General features: G+C 34.8%; 1 pseudogene; it reads right to left on the reverse strand.

The window, feature by feature from the left end:
• Nucleotides 1-916: 916 nt before the first annotated feature.
• Nucleotides 917-20,335, reverse strand: LOC123596417 (annotated as a pseudogene).
• Nucleotides 20,336-21,015: the final 680 nt, after the last annotated feature.

Here is a 21,015-nt window from a genome sequence, read left to right on the forward strand (position 1 = left end):
TCTCTAGTGATCTTTCTTTTTTAATTAAAAATACATTTTCCAAAATATGTAATATTTTATATCAAATGAGGTTTTTAAATTTTTATTTATTTAGTTTTTTTAGAGACAGCATGTGCTTGCGGGGAGGGGCAGAGAGGGAGAGAGAAACCTAAGCAGGCTCCACACTGTCAGTGCAGAGCCCAATGAAGTGCTCAATCTCACAAACTGAGAGTTCATGACCTGAGCTGAGATCAAGAGTCGGATGCTCAACTGACTAAGCCACCCAGGTGCCCAAGTTTTTAATAGTAAAAATAAATGACTATTATCTGCACGCTAAAGAGAATACCTGAGGACCAGAGTCCCTATAGATCCCGTTATCCTGTCATTTCTCCCTACTTCCTTTCCCTTCCACATAGCCAACCTGGGTCATTGAATTAACACAACCCACTTAGTCTGGAGGCTCTCACAGGGAGGACAGATATCCTGGCTGCATAATAATTCTTCTGTATTTGTGTCCATGGCCCTCTTAAACATTCAGCTTCAGGAGTGACATAAATAATGTCAACCAGATAAGCCAAATGCCAAATCTATCCAGATAATTAACAGGGTGATAGATTTTGAAGTTAAATCAACTGAAGCAGTGATATTTAAGGGTAGTGTATTGTTGTTCAAATGAAGGTTTTTTTGTAATGTCTTCTCCAGCCAGTTGTCTTTAATTAAACTTAAGAAACAGATAAAAATCCATATTTAATCTTTTGAAAAATTAGAAGAATAACTAGTAGTTTCCACTTCTTGCTTCCAGTTATTGCCATTAAATTATATTCTCTTGGTATAACATATACATTTTAAAAAATCCCTAACACACACAAGTAACAAATCTATCAACATATATTTATAAACACAAACATAGCAATACATATACTATATAAGACAGGAATGGTATTTCTGAATGCTTTAATCATAAATGGCAGCAGGTATTATAAGCAAAAAAAGTTCCCAGAAGAAGATCAATCTTCATTTTTAGCACAGGATAACCTTTTGTTTTATGATACACATTTCACAATATTAAAACAACCTGGTTTACCTGATTAAAATCAGGGGTAAAAGGCCAATGTTAATGAGAAGCAACAATGTATGAAAAGCACCCTGGGGCCATGTATTGACCAGTTGGTGGGAGGCCTAGTTTCAAAGTCCTACCCCTGCAGGGACAAGTTATCAAATCTTTTCCTGTGTAGATGTATCAAGAATTTACATAGGGTGCCTGGGTGGCTCAGTCATTAAGCATCTGACTTAGGCTCAGGTCATGATCTCACAATTGGTGAGTTTGAGTCCCATATTGGGTGAGTCAGTGCCCTGCTTTGGGTGAGTTCCGGCCCTGTTTCCTGTAAACACATGAGCCCAAGGTGAGCCCAGCTTCTCTCTCTCTCTTTCTTTCTCTCTCTCTGTCTGCCCCTTGCTCACTTGCACTTTCTCTCTCTCTCTCTCTCTAAAAAAAAAAAAAAAAAAAAAAAAAAAAGGTATTTACATGAAATTTTCAAAATGTGCATTCCCCTGTCTGGGTTTAAGGTACTCTAATGATAACCAATTTGGAGTAGAAGTGCTTCTTCCAAATCAGAATTAGGATTGTTTCCAAATTCAGCGAAACAGCAGTCCTCTTCTGTGTCTTGACTTCAGGTGACTGCTGAACGACAAAATGTTTCCCTCTCTTGGTGCACCTTCTCAGCCTCCTGTTGATTCCACTGTTCAGAACTTTTTCACATGAATGTCAATTGTTTGCTGCCAGCCCTAGCTTCTGATACACTCAATGTCCCATTTTTTGCCTCAAATTTCAAGTGATCTTCAAGGGTTTTATTCATCAGCTTCTGCTTTGTGACAGAATCTTTGAAGCTTCTGAGTTCTCCTGTTTTGACATCATAAAACTGGGGCTTGAGGACTGTCTGCTGGTTCTCCCTAAGTCCTTCCTGCTGTTTTCTCCTCCTGGTGGAGAAGTCTGTTGTTTCCTGACCTTTTCAACCCATTTTTTTTTTTATCATCTGAGATCTTAGAACTTTCTGCCTCACTCAGTTTTCCTTTCAGTTCTTCCTCCTCTTCTTTTTCATAAAATATTTATTGCTCTAGGAGTCTTCTTCCTTCACTAATTTTTTAAACAACTGGATTCAAAAGCTTTAATTCTTTACTCTTTGTGTCTGCTTTGAAGTCAGTGTTCTCAAACAATTTTAAGCCAGTCATTGATGAGAATATTAGAAAGGCTCTTAATTTCTTTTTCCATGTAGATTTTCCTTCTCTTCCTCTCCCTCAATTATTAAGTGCCAGCTCTTTGTTAACTTTTGGCAATTTCCTTAAGTGGACTCTGTGCACATGGTCTATCTTCTGTCAGATCTTACCTTTCCTATATTCTTCATAAGCAAATGGCTTTACCGTCAATTTTACCTGTGACAGTCTTACATCCATGAAAAATCCATGTATATATGCTTCATGAAAAGGTGATCTAATGAGATGTATGAGCCCTAAATTTTCAAAGTCTGTCTTGATGACAAATGTGTAATCATCATCAACTGTGCTTTCAAAATTCTTATAATTCTTCTGTCAAGTTTCCTAAAAAGACACACCACCTGGTAGCAAGACCTAAAACTAGATTACCAGTTTATTATAAAAGGATATAATTCAAGAACAGCCACATGAAAGAGATACATAGGGCATTGTAGAGCAAAAGGGCTCAGATCTTCCATGCCCCCTCCTAGTATGACACTTCTTGAATCTCCACATGTTCCTAACCCAACAGCTCCAAGGATAACGTGTTTTTGTGAACCAAAACATGAAACATGGATGTCATATATAAAAGTATACTTATGGGAAAAAAATTAAAAAAAAAAAACAAACTTATGGGGACGGTGAAGCAGCTTATTTTAAATCTGCATTTCTTCTGATAGTCTGGGACAGATGATTGATTTAGAAGCATCTTCAGAAAATGCTGGGAAAACTGCTTTTCATCTTATGTTTATTACCACCCCCAGGCTTTCAGAAACAATGTGAAAAATTAGGGTAAGCAGTTCTTAAGAATTTGAGAGTATCAGGACAAAAAAAATCAATAGAGTAATGTTTTAAATTAACAAATATTTCAACATTTTCAAAATGAAATAGGACTGAGAAGGAATGTGACTGTTTTAAATGCATACCATACGCTAGGTACTTTCTTATATATTAACTTCTTGAGGATACATATCCACTTCATAGGATATATATAGAAAAGAGTTTAGTCTAGCTAGTTTAGCAGAAATACTAAAGGAAATTAAATATCTCCTAGAATCTCTGGAAGAGTTGGAACAGAACCAGACTTGGAGGCTGCACTGACAGGAATGGTACAGAGAGGAAAAAACTCTCAAATAGGACTTAAAAATGAAAATTATTCTGAGAAGTTTAAAAAGCATAATGGAAATTATTATTAGCATCATTAGAAACTAAAAGTCCATTAGAAAACATAGTGAATAACTTCTCTCAACTTTCACATGATTGATCTTCATCTAATTTCATGGCCATTGTAGGTAACTAAAAGCAATATGTGTCCTTCACACTTGCTGACATTGATTCTAGTTCTAATGATGATTAAGTAAGTGTTACAAATTACAAGACAGTCACCAAAGTGATTATCAGTAGTAGATTGCATTATTTGCTCAGAATTATTTGTCCCCTCCCCAACTTTGTCATGCTTCCCCATTGGCAAGGAATATATCCTCTTGCCATACTGACATTGGTTTAGTAACATGACTTGCTTTGGTCTATGGAGTGTGAGGGGATGTGATATACATCTGTTCAAGTAAAAGTTTTATTTTTTTACTGTTTTTGTTTGTTTTGTTTTGTTTTTTAAGTAGAACCCAATGCAGAGTTTGAACTCAGGACCCTGAGATCAAGACTTGAGCTGAGATCAAGAGTCTGAGCTCAAGCCACAGCCACCCAAGTACTCCCAAGTAGAAGTTTTAAATGTTTTGTCTGGATTGGCTCTGTCCCACCTGAGAAGCTGTTCTTTGCCATGAGAACATCATGTCACAGATGGTGGCTCCTCATTCAGAAGGGATCCAGGAACGAGAGGACTCATGGACCTGGGCCGAACCCAGTAGAACCCAGCAGAGAACAACCTTCAAATTATACCCACAACAATAAAAAAATGTGCATTGTGGAAAGTGGCACAATTTTGTTGCTGACATTCACAAAAGTTGGCTAATATACAGGTAAGCACAACTTTTTTAAGTGGGATCAAATTTAGAAGTCACAAATTTAAAGGGAAAATCCCTAAGATTAAATTAGTACTGAATTTTGCTTCCAGATACCAACCCAAGTAATTTGTTTCTCCCAGGAAAAAGATCTTTTAGCAAAAGGAGAAATATATTCCACAGAGACTTCAATCTCGTAAAAGAAAGTATATAGTGTGTATTTCACTTTTTATATAATACATGAACACCTTTGGAAAATTTACTAAGTTGTATAATATTTTATTAATCATAATCAGTTTCAGATACAAATAAAAATAAAATTGAATGTAGAATTCAGAAGAAATGATAATTAGTATGAATTTGCTTTAAAACAATTTCTATGAACTAAACATCATTATTTCTGGGTATGTTCAAATATAAGACAAAGGGTTTTTTTTTTTCCTCTTAAAATATTAACCCTCAGACAACAGCATATAGTTACTTTACATCCAAGTCTCACAAAGTCTACTTATTGCTGGTCCTCTCTCAGTTCCCTAAATTCTGACTAACCAAGTACTATTTAGGAAAAAGACACATTAGTCTGAAACCACACAGGTCAGTACTAGTATGCAGTGATTAATTAGTTGGTGAGAAAGCAAGAAACAATTTTGATACTACAGATTTCTTCATTATTCTAGTGTGTATGACTTCACAACTGCAAGGATTTGATTGTAAATAAACCTTTTAAAATTTACTTAAAAAGCAAAGCAGAAAATGGTTGTGTTGGAGAAATCATGAATGCATATACACATAGGACAATATAAAAACCAAATGTACTCATATTTTTTGATTGTATACTTTTAGGATAAATTTTCCAGTGAGAACATCATATACAGATCCAAAAGGGGTCTTAGCTAAAAAAAAAAAACATGTGGACCAATAAAATAATGTGCTCTCAACAAATGCATTAGAGGATTCAACAAGGAACTCTAATGACAATTAAGACTTTTAGAAGATGCACATGGAAAGCTTGACTAAACTATTTTCAAGAAATGTGAAAAAGTGTATTTCTATATTAAAATGTAATTATATAACTTGTGATTTGACTATACTTCATAACTTACTTAACAAATTAAATATTAAAAGTTGATATTTAATCATTTTATATACATAATTTAAAAACTCCTTTCGAATCATCCCCTCGGGAAAATGGGGGTTAATTCATAGTAGGAATGTATGGTATCTAACTCCATTCTGACCCATTTCCCTTTAATATTGACTAACTACTGTTATTAAATCTCTCATACTTTTCCCATCCAAGATAATTTCACTCATTCACTAATCAATTAAAAAGTCTAGAATGCAGTTTACAAGAAAAAAATGTCCATTTTTTTCTAACACCAGAAGCCTAAAGATTCAACGGAAAGGCAGAGGTCTTATTTAATCATTCTAACTTTTGTGATTATTTTTACTTTTGATTAATGAAGAAGCAGCTAGAATTCAAGAGCCAAAGGGTAAGCTGTCACCTCAGGCTCAGATCAACCCTTTGCTAATTAGGACATTGCTGAGCTCAGTTAGACAAGTAATGATTTGACTACTATCATTAGTAAAAGGGGGCAGCTAAGTTGGTTTCTTCAACCACATTTTAAACTGAATTTTCATTAAATCCATAAAGGCACATTTATTTGAAAAATGGCAAAAACAACAAAAGGAAGACTACATAATTCCCTTTAGGGATCTTTTTCCCCATGGTTTTAAAATTCCAAAATTAGAGGTTGACTTTTACTAATAGGACACACAAATGGAAATTAACTTTCCCATTAACATGTGACTGGATTGATATGAGCCCATGTAGGTTAATCCTTCCAGAATAATAGTTAATAGGACTGTCAAAGTTATATCAGAAAATTACACTCTTGTCCTCTCCAGAAAAACATGGCAGAAATAAGAAAATCCAGGGGCACGAAGGTGGCTCAGTCTGTTAAGTGTTTGACTCTTGATTTTAGTTCAGGTCATGATCTCATGGTCATTAGATGGAGCCCCACGTTGGGTTCTGCACTAGGTGTGGAGCCTGCTTGAGATTCTCTCTCTCCCTCTTCCTTTGCCCCTCTCCCACTCATGCTCTCTTTCTCTCTAAAAGAAAAGAAAAGAAAAGAAAAGAAAAGAAAAGAAAAGAAAAGAAAAAATTAGGAATAAGATAATCCAAGATAATCCAATGAGTCTCTTGGAGCCTACCTGCAAAAATTTAACTTTGACCCCTTCAGGTTAGCTTTGTCCAATATTTTAATTTAAAGGATTAGTCTTTTAAAGAAGCACTTGTGCTTTTGGACAACTTGATCTAAAAGTAATTTAAAAATTAAGTATGTGTATAAATTTGATTGGTTCCTACTCTCACCTTCAATCTCTTTTCTTGAGCAACCAATTCCCAGGCCAGACAAATCATCCTCAGCTACTAATCCCTTGTTTTTTCATATCTGTAGGAGAGGTATCATACATGCCTGATGACTGTGCTCTGGTGCTTTGTTCTTTGAAGTGTGGTCTGTGGTCAAGCTCACAGAAAAGCTGACTAGAAATGTACTTACAGGCTGCACTCAGACCCACTGTATTAGATTCTACATTTTGAAGATGATTGGTTTGCACTTTTAAAGTCTGAGAAACATTCCTCTTGGTATTTATTTATTGTTACTCTTTAGAAATATAGATTTTAGCCCAAGCTGCACAGTAGAATCACCTGAGAGACTTTCAAAATCTCCAGCCCTTTGCCCAGGCCTTACATCTGACTATATCAGAATTACTAAAGGTGGTCCAAGGCATCAGAACATTTTAAAGATCCCCAGATGGTCCCAATGTGAAACCAAGGTTCAAATCCTTTAGTGTGAATCAAAATCACGTGGTGGGATTCTTAAAACAGATTCTGGCCTCCAGATGCCCAGCATTTCTGACTTAATAGTAATGGGTGGGGTCTAAGATGTTGTATCTTGAATAAGTTCCACATTGCCAGTGTTTGCTGCCCTAGTGGCCAAGATTTGAGAAATATGAACTTAGAGGATATGACTCAAAGGTAGAAATTTCAAAAATCATTGCCTAGGAAAAAGTTTCCAGCCTATCTCCTGCTATCATCTTATAAATAAATTCATGAACTCAATATTTATGATGCATTTGACACCCTGAACTTTTTTTCTGAAAACGTGTATCACTACCATTCTCCAGAAACCCAAACACAGAGACACAACATGAACTTTTACCAACACCCAGAACAACTTCACTTTTAAAAAGTCAAACTTCATGTTAGATATACTTGAACACAGCACAAAAACACTTGCCAATGTGTTCTTCCCTCTGGATTTTTCATACCACTAAATGACATCGCCGCTTACCTCAGCTGTCTAATCTATCAGGCATAAGAGCCATCTTTGATTATTTTTTCCCTTTTACCTTATGTACAATATGCCAACAAGTTCTACTGATCATTTTCCTGTAACACCTTTAATCATATCTTCACCTTACCCTATTATCCAGGAGCAATTAGTTTAGTCTCTATCTCCTCACAGATGATTGTACTTCTCTCTAGCCTCACCCAGTCAGGCACTGACTGCATTCCTAAAATATCAACTGCTTTGCACACACAAATCTTGCTCTCACAATCAAGAGGTGACGATAGTTCTCATAAAATAAAGTCCAAAATAAATATGGCATTCAGAAGAATACTTCCACAAATCCATCTTCTCCTTCAGTCCATCTTTCCATTCTGTCTCCCACAACTTTTCTTCATAAGTCTGCTGAATTTCCAAGCCCACTGAATCTCTTATGAGTCCACAAACATGCTACTTATTTCACTTATATATATATGTATATATATGTATATACATATAAATACAAACATGTATAACCAGAATAAATATATAGAATATGTTATACATATTCTATACAGTATTAGAATATACACAGTATTACATATTTATGCAACTAGAATACGTAATCTATATGCTATGTAGTTCTATATACTTCTGTTATGTATAAGTAGAAACCCTCTATTCATTGTTCTTTAAAAATCCAACTCAGTCTTCAAGACTCAGATCTCTTATTGCTTCAAATGTAAAGTCTTCTTTAATACTCTCAAGTAGAATTAATAACTCATCCCATTTTGCCATTTTACATTTTTCAATTATAAGTTTTACATCAATATGTCTTTCTTCATTCATAATAGTAACCCTCACAGCATTTAGAAATATGTGGCTCTCAATAAAAATTGTTGAATTTATTATTATATAAGTGACATAATTATCATCAAATAATAATTCCTGTCCTTCAAGAGTATTACTATGCCTCACTTTAAGCACATACAAAAAAGAAAGCATCAGGGAAAATTCACTGTCTAGTGAATGTGGGCAATTCTTTTCCATTAGAAGTTCATGTGGATTAGATAATCTAGATAATCTACTGCCATATCAGTTGCTCCAATTTTGCAATAAAAGAATAAGTTCCAAGTCACCAATTGGGATTCTGAAGCCATTTTGACCTATTTATATTATGAGAAAAAATTGGATAGGATAAGCATGGAGAAGACTTGTTTTTTCTTTAGGTAACAACTATCCTGTGATCATTGAAAATAATTTTTTTAATGATCTGTTTTTTGTCAGTTTCAAATACAGTTCTTTCATATACATTTTCACATCAGCATTGAAATTAAGGGAGAAAAATTTCCTATTCTTTCAGTTGAAGAGACTGCGGTATGGGAAAGCTAAATAATTTCCACGTCAGGTAATTAGTGACAAGATTAAGATAGCTAGTAGTCTGCTTCTTGACACACCAGAATACTTTACAGCCAATAGCTGATTTTCATTTCAATTATGTGTCTAATTTACAGCATGCTGAGAGAATGACAGGCAATAGGACAGGTTTGTTATGCCACTGAAGTTCAGAACTGGAGGACTCCACTACAGAATTAAAGTAAAACCAACTTGATAGAAATATATTAAACTAGCAAAAATGTACAAATTACCAATAATAATTTAGTAATTTTATTATTTAAGTAAATGTTTAGTAATTACTAAATAGTAACTTAATAGACATATTTCAAGAAAAACAAGTGAATCTTACTGTCATTTGTTATACACCACAATTAAATGTCGGCATGAGCCACAGAAGAAAAAAACGCTTTGAGTTCAGAAGTTACTAGGATAATATTGTGAAGTAATCACATAAATTAATTTAGAAACCAAATTTATACATGACAACTAAATACAGTGAGTGATTTCAGATTTATGTATGAATCAGTAAAAAGGGCATTTGTGGAATTCCACTAATCCAAATCCAAATTCAAATTCAATTTGGAAACATTTGAGTGAAATTTCTTGATGGGTTGTTGGTATTATATTGATTTAATTTCCTAATTATGATTATTGTACTATGGTTGTGTAAGATGCTAAAATTTATGGAAGCTTTGTAAATTTGATTAATCTGATATTATTTCAAAATTAAAAGTTAAAAACTATAAAATATTAAAATCAACTTAAATGTACATTAAAAAAAGAAACAACCAAATTATGCATAATTTAGGTAATAGGTAAGAATATGTATGTGTGTGTATGTGTGTGCATATATCCTCATAAAGTTTATTATATCCTTCCTTGCCTTAATAAAGACGATATATTAAATGTATTGAGCCTTTACTTGATAACTTGGGACAATCATTTTACAACATTTGTGGACTACAGTATGGAACCATTTCTTCTCCTCCTACCCCTTCCTTGACTTAATACTATGTGTAAGGCATATCTTGCCTTTTTACCAAAATTTCTGCCAGAAATCTATGTTGTTCTAATTGCTCCTATGTCATTTTTTCTTATGACCTGGCACCCGTTATTACTATCAGACTTTTTATTTCTTTGTTAGCCCATGGCTTTTTTCTACTTTCCTGCTGTAAATTTGAATGAACTTGAGGATTACAAGATTTCAGAAAACCAAGCCATAGAATTATCATAAAAATATTGTCAAATACAGAGATCTGCTTTATTCGTTTTCACCTGAGAAACTAGTGGGAGAAGAAAACCCAATGAAAGAACTGGATACACCCCAAGGATGGTCAGCCAGGCCAGAGAGACTCTGATTTGGCCTAACAAACCCATCCTGGACTATTCTGAGTATCTTGGATTTGGGGCAAAGATGTGACCTTGTGGGAGATTACAACATGGGGGTTCCCTATTTTGGGAAGAATATATGAGGCAAGTCCTGAGTTTAGGGGTGAAGGTTTAAAGGAGCCACTCTCTGAGAGGATGAGATGAGGACTGTACTTGAGCTGGAAATAAGACTAACAAGATAGTCACCCCATGCAGGATCTTTTAGAGGTTATAAAGCTTTATCTTGAACATCAGCATCCGGTCTTGGCTTTCTTGTCCATCCCCATATCATTATTCCAGATTACAATTCCCTCTGGTTATCATAAAACCTTCAGTGAATCCGTAACCTGTTGTTCTTGGTAGAGTTATGAGAAATTATGGGAGGGCAGTAAAGATAAGTGGGACTTTCCCTATATGACAACTGCAGTATGATAAAAGGAGGATAGTGGCACTAGTGTTCTGGGGGCAATTATAGGAAAGTGAGTGGTGGCCCTAGGCAGTGCTGAGAGTGGTAAGGAACAAAAGGCTATGTGGAGAAGCAACTGCTGCTTGTTTTAACTCAGGAAATACATGGAATATACCCTTTTTACTGACAACTATACCATATAAAGATGACCCTTATAGATGAGGTTACATGTTATAATCTGAACTATAATAAATAGACTTTATGACCACACTTTATTTTATTAACTTCACTTAAATGTTTTACTGATTTGTTCAATATTACTTCAGAAGTCTGAGGTTGTTGTAAAGCTCCCCCTTTTTTTTAGTGGCCACTTTACATTCATATAGCTTTACCAAAAACTAGACAAAAGACAACAATCTGGGGTACTCTGGAAAGTGTCTACTGCTTGAGATTTACACAGTTAACCACACACATGCATGTACACACACACACACACACACACACACACAAGGACTTCATAAAGAATATTCAGGCTGTGCTCTAAATCACTGCCCTATTTTTATAATATGCACATTTAGATATTTTGCTGGTCTAAATTATCCTTATCTGTTAAAGGCATTCATTGTGCTCTTACTAAGCAAATTGTTGTAATAAATATTTAAATGTCTAAGGTAGGTTACAGTACATTAGAGTTACATTTTGAGATCATATTATTTCTCTCTGGGAGCTTTTACAATCTATTAGAGAAGTGCAGTCTAGGTATTATTAATCATTAACTAGAATAAATTGAAGGACCGTACTAAAATTGCAACACAAGGATTAGTTCTCTCCCAGGAATTAGAAACTAGAATAAGATTTTGAAATTCTTGGTATCTTTGAGTATGTCTCTATTTGGAACTGAACCTGTTATTTTTGTGTCTATTGCTGTACTAACTGTCTAATATGGCAGCCACTAACCATATATGGCTATTTGAATATAAATTTAAATTAATTATGATTAAATAAAATTAAAATGTTCCTTAGTCACATGAGCCATATTTCAAATTCTCAACAGCTGCATTTGACCAGGGGCTAACATATTTAACAGTGCAGATTTAGAACATTTCCAACATCTCAGGAAATTCTATTGAATAGTGCTAGTGTATAGTATGATTTTCCTTTTTTTCCTTTTCTTTTACATTGTCCAGGTACACATTAAAATGTAAGCCATTATTGCAACATTTGGGAATGGCATATCCCAGTATTCTGGCTAGCTAAAATGGAAAACAGTTTAGTAATATAAACACATTTTTTCCTCATTTTCTTTCTTGGACTTAAGACACAATAAAGTTTAAATGCCTTCTGAGTTCATTCAGTCCTCATGTATAGCCAGGTTATGACCGTGCTCCTGAGAAAAGGAAATCCACTTGTTTATTCTTTACATATGTTGTACATGCTTATGTGGTATATTGTTCTTGGATTCACAGAGTCTTTGGGAATGATAATGTCCAATTTGGGAAATAAAACACAGTTATAACAAAAGTACATCCCCATCGCCTTCTAGGGAACAGGAGTGCATAGATATCTATACTTGCTCATGGAAGCATCAAATAGTTCCATGAATTAGAGATCCTTGTACTAACCTTCAGTCCTCTTCTGTGAATTCACAATGGGTATCAAATTTAAATAGCTCCCAGCTTCTCACCATGTCATCATTAGGACAAATATAAGGTCTTTGTTTGTATTATTTCCTTCCTCTTCCCCAGGTAATTACATTTTGAATATGCAATCAAGATTAGAAATTACCTTCATTCAGAGATGTGATTTAGTTAAATAGGAAAACTTAGTACAACCAAGTAAGAAATACTCTATTTGGAGATGAGAACTCTGTTAATCGAGTTGAGGCATTATCACTAATGTAATGAACAGTGGATGTACAGATTCTAGTTTGAGCTCTAACTCTAGTTGGAGTCCTAGAATAAATAAAACACAACCAAGATTTTGCAAGATTCTAGGGAGCTGCTGAAAAAAAGAAATACATCAGAGGTTTAGCTGTGGATTATTTGTGCCTAGAGTACTCAGCAACCAGGTTTTCCAACAAGATTGGAAAACAATGCCATCTGAGAATCACTAATTTGAACTATAAGTATGTCTTTTTTTTTTTTTTAATTTTTTTTTTAACGTTTATTTATTTTTGAGACAGAGAGAGACAGAGCGTGAACAGGGGAGGGGCAGAGAGAGAGGGAGACACAGAATCTGAAACAGGCTCCAGGCTCCGAGCTGTCAGCACAGAGCCCGACGCGGGGCTTGAACCCACGGACCGTGAGATCATGACCTGAGCCGAAGTCGGATGCCTAACCGACCAAGCCACCCAGGCGCCCCTATCAGTATGTCTTGAAGGCAGCGGCCAAGCTATTGAACTTTCCAGTGACCACGTGTCCCTGATCCAGTCCTCGGCCTTCATGTGTGTTTCCTCATTAGTCATCTTATGTTACATTAATTATTTTCAGAAGTCTGGTTGGCCCAAAACCACAACTTCAGTGTCTCACATAAAGATCCTAGGACTATCATTGAATAAATGTCATGTTGCACTCACCTTGAATACTGAGCAGTTAAGATTTGATGTTGTATGAATGAGTTCCTTATATGTGGCCAAGAACATATAAGGAACCCATCCATACAAATCCCAATTTTTCCTGCTGATAGATTATTGGGGAGGAAAAAATTAGCTTAGGGAAGCTACCTCAGGCAAATTTGTGGCAGTAACGCTGCCTCAAATTACCTCTCACTGCCTTATATATTCACATCACTTCATGACAATGCTTGAGATACTACCAATAGAACGTTAGTGGGCAAAAGAAACTTTTCTTGGGGCACCTGGGTGGCTCAGTTGGTTGAACGTCCGACTTTGGCTCAGGTCATGATCTCACAGCTTGTGAGTTTGAGCGCCGCGTCAGGTTCTGTGCTGACAGCTCGGAGTCTGCAGCCTGCTTCAGATTCTGTGCCTCCCTCTCCCTCTGCCCCAACCCACCCGCATTCTGTCTCTCTCTCAAAAATAAATAAACATCAAAAAAAAATTAAAAAAAAAGAAACTTTTCTTTTTCATCATAGGAAATCTTCTCAGAAGGCTAAAATGATCAGTACAAGAAGTGTAGAAATTATTTTAACTAAATTGTCCTTTTACAAAGACCTTGCACATATCATCTAAACCATGGGAGCACTGGGATTGTTAAACATAAGGGTGGGAAATCAAATCAGTTGGAAAACTAGTTTGCTTCAGGAGCATTTTATTTATTCTGCAGTCCAGAATAGGGATGTTCAGTGGTATAACAGAAGACAGTGACTAGGAGTTGCTGTAGGATTGTTCCTTATATACCTTATCTGTGATTTGGCAGGCCCAAAGACCCTGTGAGTAGCTACGGGAATCAAGGAATACTGATGAACAAATTGTCTTGGTCCTCTATGACAGTCCCACACATGCAAATATTAGTAAGCACCTGAATCACTTAAGCCTAACAATAACAAAAAAAAAGAAAGACTTATTAACTGGGAAAAGAGTAGGCTCATCCTTATATACCATATACGGTGTATATAAGGCCATCTCATATACAATATATTTAAACATGTAAAAGTTATACATTAGAATAATGAACTATTAATACAAATATTTCCCTCTAGATAAATATATCTTCTTAATTAAAAAATTAAAATATGTGTAAAATCCTTGTTTTTTTTTAATGTTTAGTTATTTGAGAGAGAGAGAGAGAGAGAGAGAGAGAGAGAGCATGAGTGGGGGAGGGGCAGAGAGGGGGAGACAGAATCTGAAGCAGGTTCCAAGCTCTAAGCTGTCAGCACAGAGCCTGACAAGAAGCTCAAACTCGTGAACCGCGAGATCATGACCCGAGCCAAAGTTGGATGCTTAACTGACTGAGCCACCTAGGCACCAATAAAATTCTTGCTTTTATGTTACTGAAAGTTGGCACACAAAAAAATCAAAGATAACTAAATCAATTATTATTTCTCACTGTTGTTCTATTGACGAGACAGCAATGTTTGAGTAATAAATGAAATGTTAATAATTTGTAAGTGATGTTATGTTTTTCCCATAATATTTATTTCTTGTCTTACATACAGCAAAATCACTATTCTGTAATAATCAAGATATTCATGTAACATTTTTGTCCCTGTGGTAGGCAGAATTCTAAGTCCCCTAAATTCTTAGCCCCTGGTGTAGGTACCAGTGGCTTCCAGTTATTGCATTCAAACAAACACTAATTGAAATATTGCTGGGAAGGGATTTTGCAAATGTAATTAAGACCCAAAATCAGCTGACAGATAATAGGCAGATTATATGCATGGACCTGATATAATCATATGATTCCTTTAAAAGCTGAGGGCTGGTGAAAGAGGAAGTCAGAAAGAATCAAAGCATGAGAAGAATTTTTTGTATCATTATCAACTTCTAGATGGATGAGGCCACATAACAAGGAATGAAGGCTGCTCTGGAGTGAGAACAGCCCCCAACTGACAGAAAACAAGAAGATGAGGACCTCCATCCAATAACCCCCACCTCCAAGAAAATGAAATTGGAAGCAATTTTTCCTCAGTCTCCAGGTGAGAACTCAATTCTGCCAACATCTTGATATCAGCCTTGTGATACTCTGAGTGAAGAACTCAGCCACACTGTGCTGGACTTCTGACCTACACAACTGAATGCTAACACATGAGTGTTGTTTGAAGCCATTAAAATTGTGGTAATTTGCTGTGTATCAATAGATAACTAATACATTTTCATTAAGAAACTATATTGATGACATTTTTAGAACAATGTGATTGAATGCCACTTTATTTTTTAAAACTTGATTTCACATTTGTCCTTTAAAGATTAGAAGATCTGGTTGAGTTTAGTTTATTTTGAAACTTGCCTTTAATAGATAATAAAGATATCTCACAAAGATACATAAGTTCCGGCTGAACTTGCTAAATAATTATACTTACTTTTTGCTCCAATTCATCCATTATGCAAAGGCTTTTGCTGAAATTCAGGTAGCAAGTTTTATATTTCCTAATGTTAATCAGTTATCCTTGAATTAATGACTAGACATCATATTTCTTGTATTTGTAATAATCTGTTCAAAATTAACTAAAATTCTTCATTTATAATATTTTTAAACAGCTTAGAAAATTCTCTTGCCAAGTTTTTTACATTTTTAAAATCTGTGACATTTTTAATAGCAAAAATTATATAATGTTAAGTATTTCTTAATATGCATATCCGTTTGCTATCTCTGTACTTTTGCTTGAAGAGCATTTGCTTAGTCTGCTCTGTTTAAATTCATCTTAATTTTGAAGGGAAATTTTAAGTTTTTATTGTTTGTAATTGAAAGTAATTTCTTAGAGTATACCACTTCTAGTCAGTGATTCTCTCTCTCTCTCTCTCTCTCTCTCTCTCTCTCTCTCTCTCTCCCACACACACACACACACACACACAGAGAAGAAAGAAAGAAAGAAAGAAAGAAAGAAAGAAAGAAAGAAAGAAAGAAAGAAAGAAAGAAAAGAGAGAAAGTAAAAGAAATTTGCAACTCATCTTTTTTTGTAAAATAAGTCGATTTGGCTCGTCTTTAAGTCCTTTGACATGAAATAGTAAACTTCTATAAATACCAAAGATCTTCCTGATCATCTACATCTTAGGATGAAATATTGCACTATCCTACTCTTTAAAAAATGAATCCATAAATTCTTTTTATTGGGAACATGTAAACTGTAGTGAAAGCAAATCCACAAAAAAGAAAATCCCTTGGGAACATGAATGATCTTTTCAATCAATGATGCTGGGTCTACCAGATAGCCCCATGAAAAAAGACAAAGTATGACCATACATAAAATTAATTTCAAGTAGATATAAATCTGAAAATAAAATCATAAATATTTTAGATGATAACATGAGAGTATCTTCACCATCATGAAAATAGGCAAAAATTTATTAAACAGATTTGCACAAAAAGCACTAACCATAAAAGAAAAAACTGATAAATTGGACTTGACTAATATTAAGAACTTGTTTATCAAAAGATTCCAGTAAGAAAGTGAAAAAGTCAAGTCACAGAGTGGGAGAAGGTATTTATAATATATTTATCTGAAAAAGGACTGACGAAGACCTCATATCAAGAATAAATAAGGAATGATTAAAAAGTGAGAAAAAAAGATAATCTAAATGGGAAAAAGACCTAAAAGATGTTTAAAAAAAAATGGTTCCCAAATGGTCAACACATATATGAAGAAATTATCAATTTCATTTGTAATCAAAGAAATACAATTTAAAATCACAGTTATATATTGCTGAATATCCATCAAAATGGCTAAAATAAAAGAAAATAACAATGATTTTGTTGAGAATATGAAGCAACTTATGATCTGCAGGCAGGAGTGAAAGTTGCAACGATCACTTTGGAAAACAAAAGAACATGTCCTATAAACCAGCAATCCCATCTCTTGATATACACTTACCAGAAATATGTACATATATTCACCAAAAGATACTTACAAAAGTGTTTAGAACAGCATCATTCTAAAAAACCCAAAATTGAAATATTATAAATTTCCATTAGCATTACAATAAATTAATAAATTGCAATACATGAAAACAAATGACATATTTATACAATGGAGTAATACACAGTCACTAAAGTGAACAAAGTCTTTTGAATAACTTGGAAGAAATCTCACAAACATAATGTTGAGCAAAAGAAATTAGACACAAAGAAGTATGGACTGCATGATCCCATGTGTATAAAATTCAAAAGCAGGCAAAACTAAGCTATGGTAATCAAAGTCGGAATTAGTGTTTTAAAGGAGGGGAAAGATGAATGAGAAGGCACCTGAAGAGGTTTCTGACCTGCCGGTGATATTCCATTATCAATCTGCATGTGTTCACTCTGTAAAAATTCACCAATCTGTATGCTTATGATTTGTGCTTATGCTTATGATTTTATCTCCACAAAGAGTTACTTTTAAAAAAAAAAAAAAAGGAGAAGAAAAACACCACCACTGTTCACTCCCACTGTTCCCTCAGTACCCTCAAACACTAAACATGGCAGAAAAGTATCTGAACCAGATGAGGATTCCAGGTTTAACTGAGTATGAAATATCAAGAGAGCTTAATTCCTTTCTATCTCATATCCAAATATACATGCACATAAAACATAATGAGAATTTCTTCTTTTACCTCAATGGATTGCTTCGCATACTTCCTGGGAAGTGCACACTCCACTGTGGAGACCATTAGGATATATAAAGCATCTGTGGAACTGAGCACGCATATTATACTGGTTATAGGTTGCCAGGAGGTGAGAATAGGGGGCAGTCTTCTCACTAAATTCATTTCTCAATTCTTGTGCTCCTCTCTGATCCATCTGTCTCAGAGGTGTTATATCAGAAGCAGAGGTCTACATTTATTTACTCAACCATTTTATCATACTAATCAGAGTTTCATATTAATCAGCGTTTCACAACAACAACAAAAAAAACCCTGAAATATTCTTAGAGGGTGCTTTCTTATGTTTTATTTATTATTTTAAATAGAGAGTTTCTATTAAATATTTGTGTTAAATTGAATCTTTCTCCTCCACGTTAGCTTTTCTGAATCACTAATGACTTGTTTTGAAGAGTGGGAACTTATGGTAATATTACAAGTACTGTACTTCAGCCTTCATTATGGATTTTTAAGGTTTTATGACTGGCCTGGGAACCTAAACTCTGTTTTTAACTTTGTTTATAAGGATTAATTACTTGTTCCAAGTGTCTAACTGACCTACAAATTAACTTTTTAGAACAAAATCAATTTGTGTATCAGGGATTTCTTGTGTAATTGAATTGTGGAAAACGTAAAGGATAAAAATACATTTTTGCTATTTAAATATACTTGAAATCTGTTCAAATATGTTACATTTAAAAAATAAAATATATTTTTTTAAATATTCAGGAATGGATAGGTAGGGATCATCTTCTGAGATTAAGGCAAATTAATGGTCTTCAATCTGGGATGGAGATGACTAACAAAATCAGGATTAGAATAGTAAATAAAAATCGAGAATTTTTACCAATCTAAGAATAATATAAGGTCAACACAGGATTATATATAAGTAAATCTCCATTATTATAGTTGGAGAGTAGTTTTAGATTCAGTAAAATATCAAAATGAATGAAAAAATCCTTTTTAAAGTAGAAGCTAGAGATGAAGCCAGGCAGATAAGAATGTTCCTTCTGACTGTTTCATTTTATACAACTTAGTAGGATTTTGTGACATTTAGAATTTCCTCAACTACTTTATTGAAAATAATTAAATGCAGCTGTTGAGAGCAAACATTCTGAAATAGACCTTTATTCAAATCTCAGTTCCACCACTTTCCAGTGGTTGACTTTTGACAAGTTCTTTAACTTTGCTGGGTGTCAGTCTCCCCACCTGTGAAATGGAGGCAAGGACATCTCTCTCTTGTGGACAATGTGAGGATTAAATAAGATAGCCCATTTAAATCACTTGGCACAGTACCTGAAATATCCTAAGTGTTCAACAGATAGTGCTCTGGGTAAATCTGCATATTTAGTGTGGGTTTAATATCATTTACTTTTGTTTATGGTAAGGAAACATGAAAGGTTTACCTTGGATCATGTTTTCTCTTTATTCATATTTATATTATTGTATTCAGCAGCAGGGAAATAAGAACACTTGGTACAAGCACAATGAAAATCATGATTTCATTCAAAAAAGTGGAAGAAGTGGATGTTTTATTCAGCAAACAGAAATTGCTGTAAAACCAAGGTAACCCTTAAGTATGTCTTCCATGCAGGTGATATAGTTGATAAAAATGCACCCTGGAGAAACTGGCTTTACCATATTTTTCCAAAAATTTGTTATGCCTACTTACAAGGTGATAGTTCATATGGGAACCATTGACACTGCTTCTTTTGCTTCAGTTGCTTTCTGAGAAAGATATAAATTATATACCTTAAAATATACACTATTGGGGCGCCTGAGTGGCTCCGTTGGTTAAGCGTCTGACTTCAGCTCAGGTCATGATCTCGTGGTTTGTGAGTTCAAGCCCCACGTCAGGCTCTGTGATGATGGCTCAGAGTCTGGAGCCTGGTTCGGATTCTGTTTCCCTTTCTCTCTGCCCTTCCCTTGCTCACGCTCTGTCTCTCTGTCTCTCTCTCTGAAAAGGAAATAAATATTAAAAATTTTTTTTAACTCTGCATTATTCATAGATTTCAAATTAAAAGCGGAAGGGAAAGGAAAGCATCTGTGTGAGAGCTCAGCTTGCGAATAGGAATTGAGGAAAAACAGAGGTGAAAAGGGCAAAGATCAGATATAAGGACAACTTTGCTCTGTTCTATAACATTAAAAAGCCAGATGACAATTGGTAGAGGATAAGCCCAGGTTTTCAAACAGTGCCAAGAGTGATAGTTTTAACTTCAAAGAGACTGATTGTTTTCTCAGGACTGGGGGGATTATTTCACATCTGAGCATCCCTGCATGTCTATTGTCCTTCTGGGCAACTCAGCTCTCCCTGCCAGATGCTCCATTTCCTCACCTTCCTCCAAGCTTCTTCTGGCCACTGAAACCACCGAACACTACACCTCTCCATGCCCTTCACTTTTACTTCAGTCATCAGGAAAGTTCTTCATTCCTGATACTCATTGGAAAACAAAACAATTCCATGGGTTATTTTGTTTTGATTTTCAAAATTAGGAGGATTAAAAGACTACCGAGGTAAAGTAAGCAAAAGAAAAGAATGAAAACAGACTGTGTTGTTGACCTGTGATGGTAGCACATAACATGCAGAGAATGATTTCTTTATCCTCATACAAGCCATCTGTGGTTGCAAGGAGAGAAGCCTTTTGAAAATGTTAAAAGAAGTTTCTTCCTTTGTCTTGCGTGATGTCATTGAAGCCGAGATATGTTTCTTCCAAACATATGAAATAGTTTGAAATGGTGTCGACCCAGAAGAATAATTTCTTTTTCTTTTCCAAGAAGAATAATTTCTTGTAATCAGGTTAACATTCCATCATCCCTTTCTTCAAATAGTTCAGAACCACTTAAAACGGCTGGATCGGTAACTTAGTTTTGGAAAATTTGCTGAATTTATCATTATGCTTACAACAAAAGATTCATTATGGAAGAAAATGGGGTAGTAAATACCTGTGTTCTGTTCCCCCACTCACCTTCCTTTTTGTTTTTCACAATCAAAGTATTTGGCAAAGACAAGCATTTTCCTCAATTTGAAGCCAACTCTTCAAGTCCAGTCTTCCTGAAAATTTTCAACGGTATTATTTACCAACTAGTTATGTT

This window comes from Leopardus geoffroyi, chromosome B1, assembly GCF_018350155.1.
Source record: "Leopardus geoffroyi isolate Oge1 chromosome B1, O.geoffroyi_Oge1_pat1.0, whole genome shotgun sequence".
Taxonomy (NCBI): Eukaryota; Metazoa; Chordata; class Mammalia; order Carnivora; family Felidae; genus Leopardus; species Leopardus geoffroyi.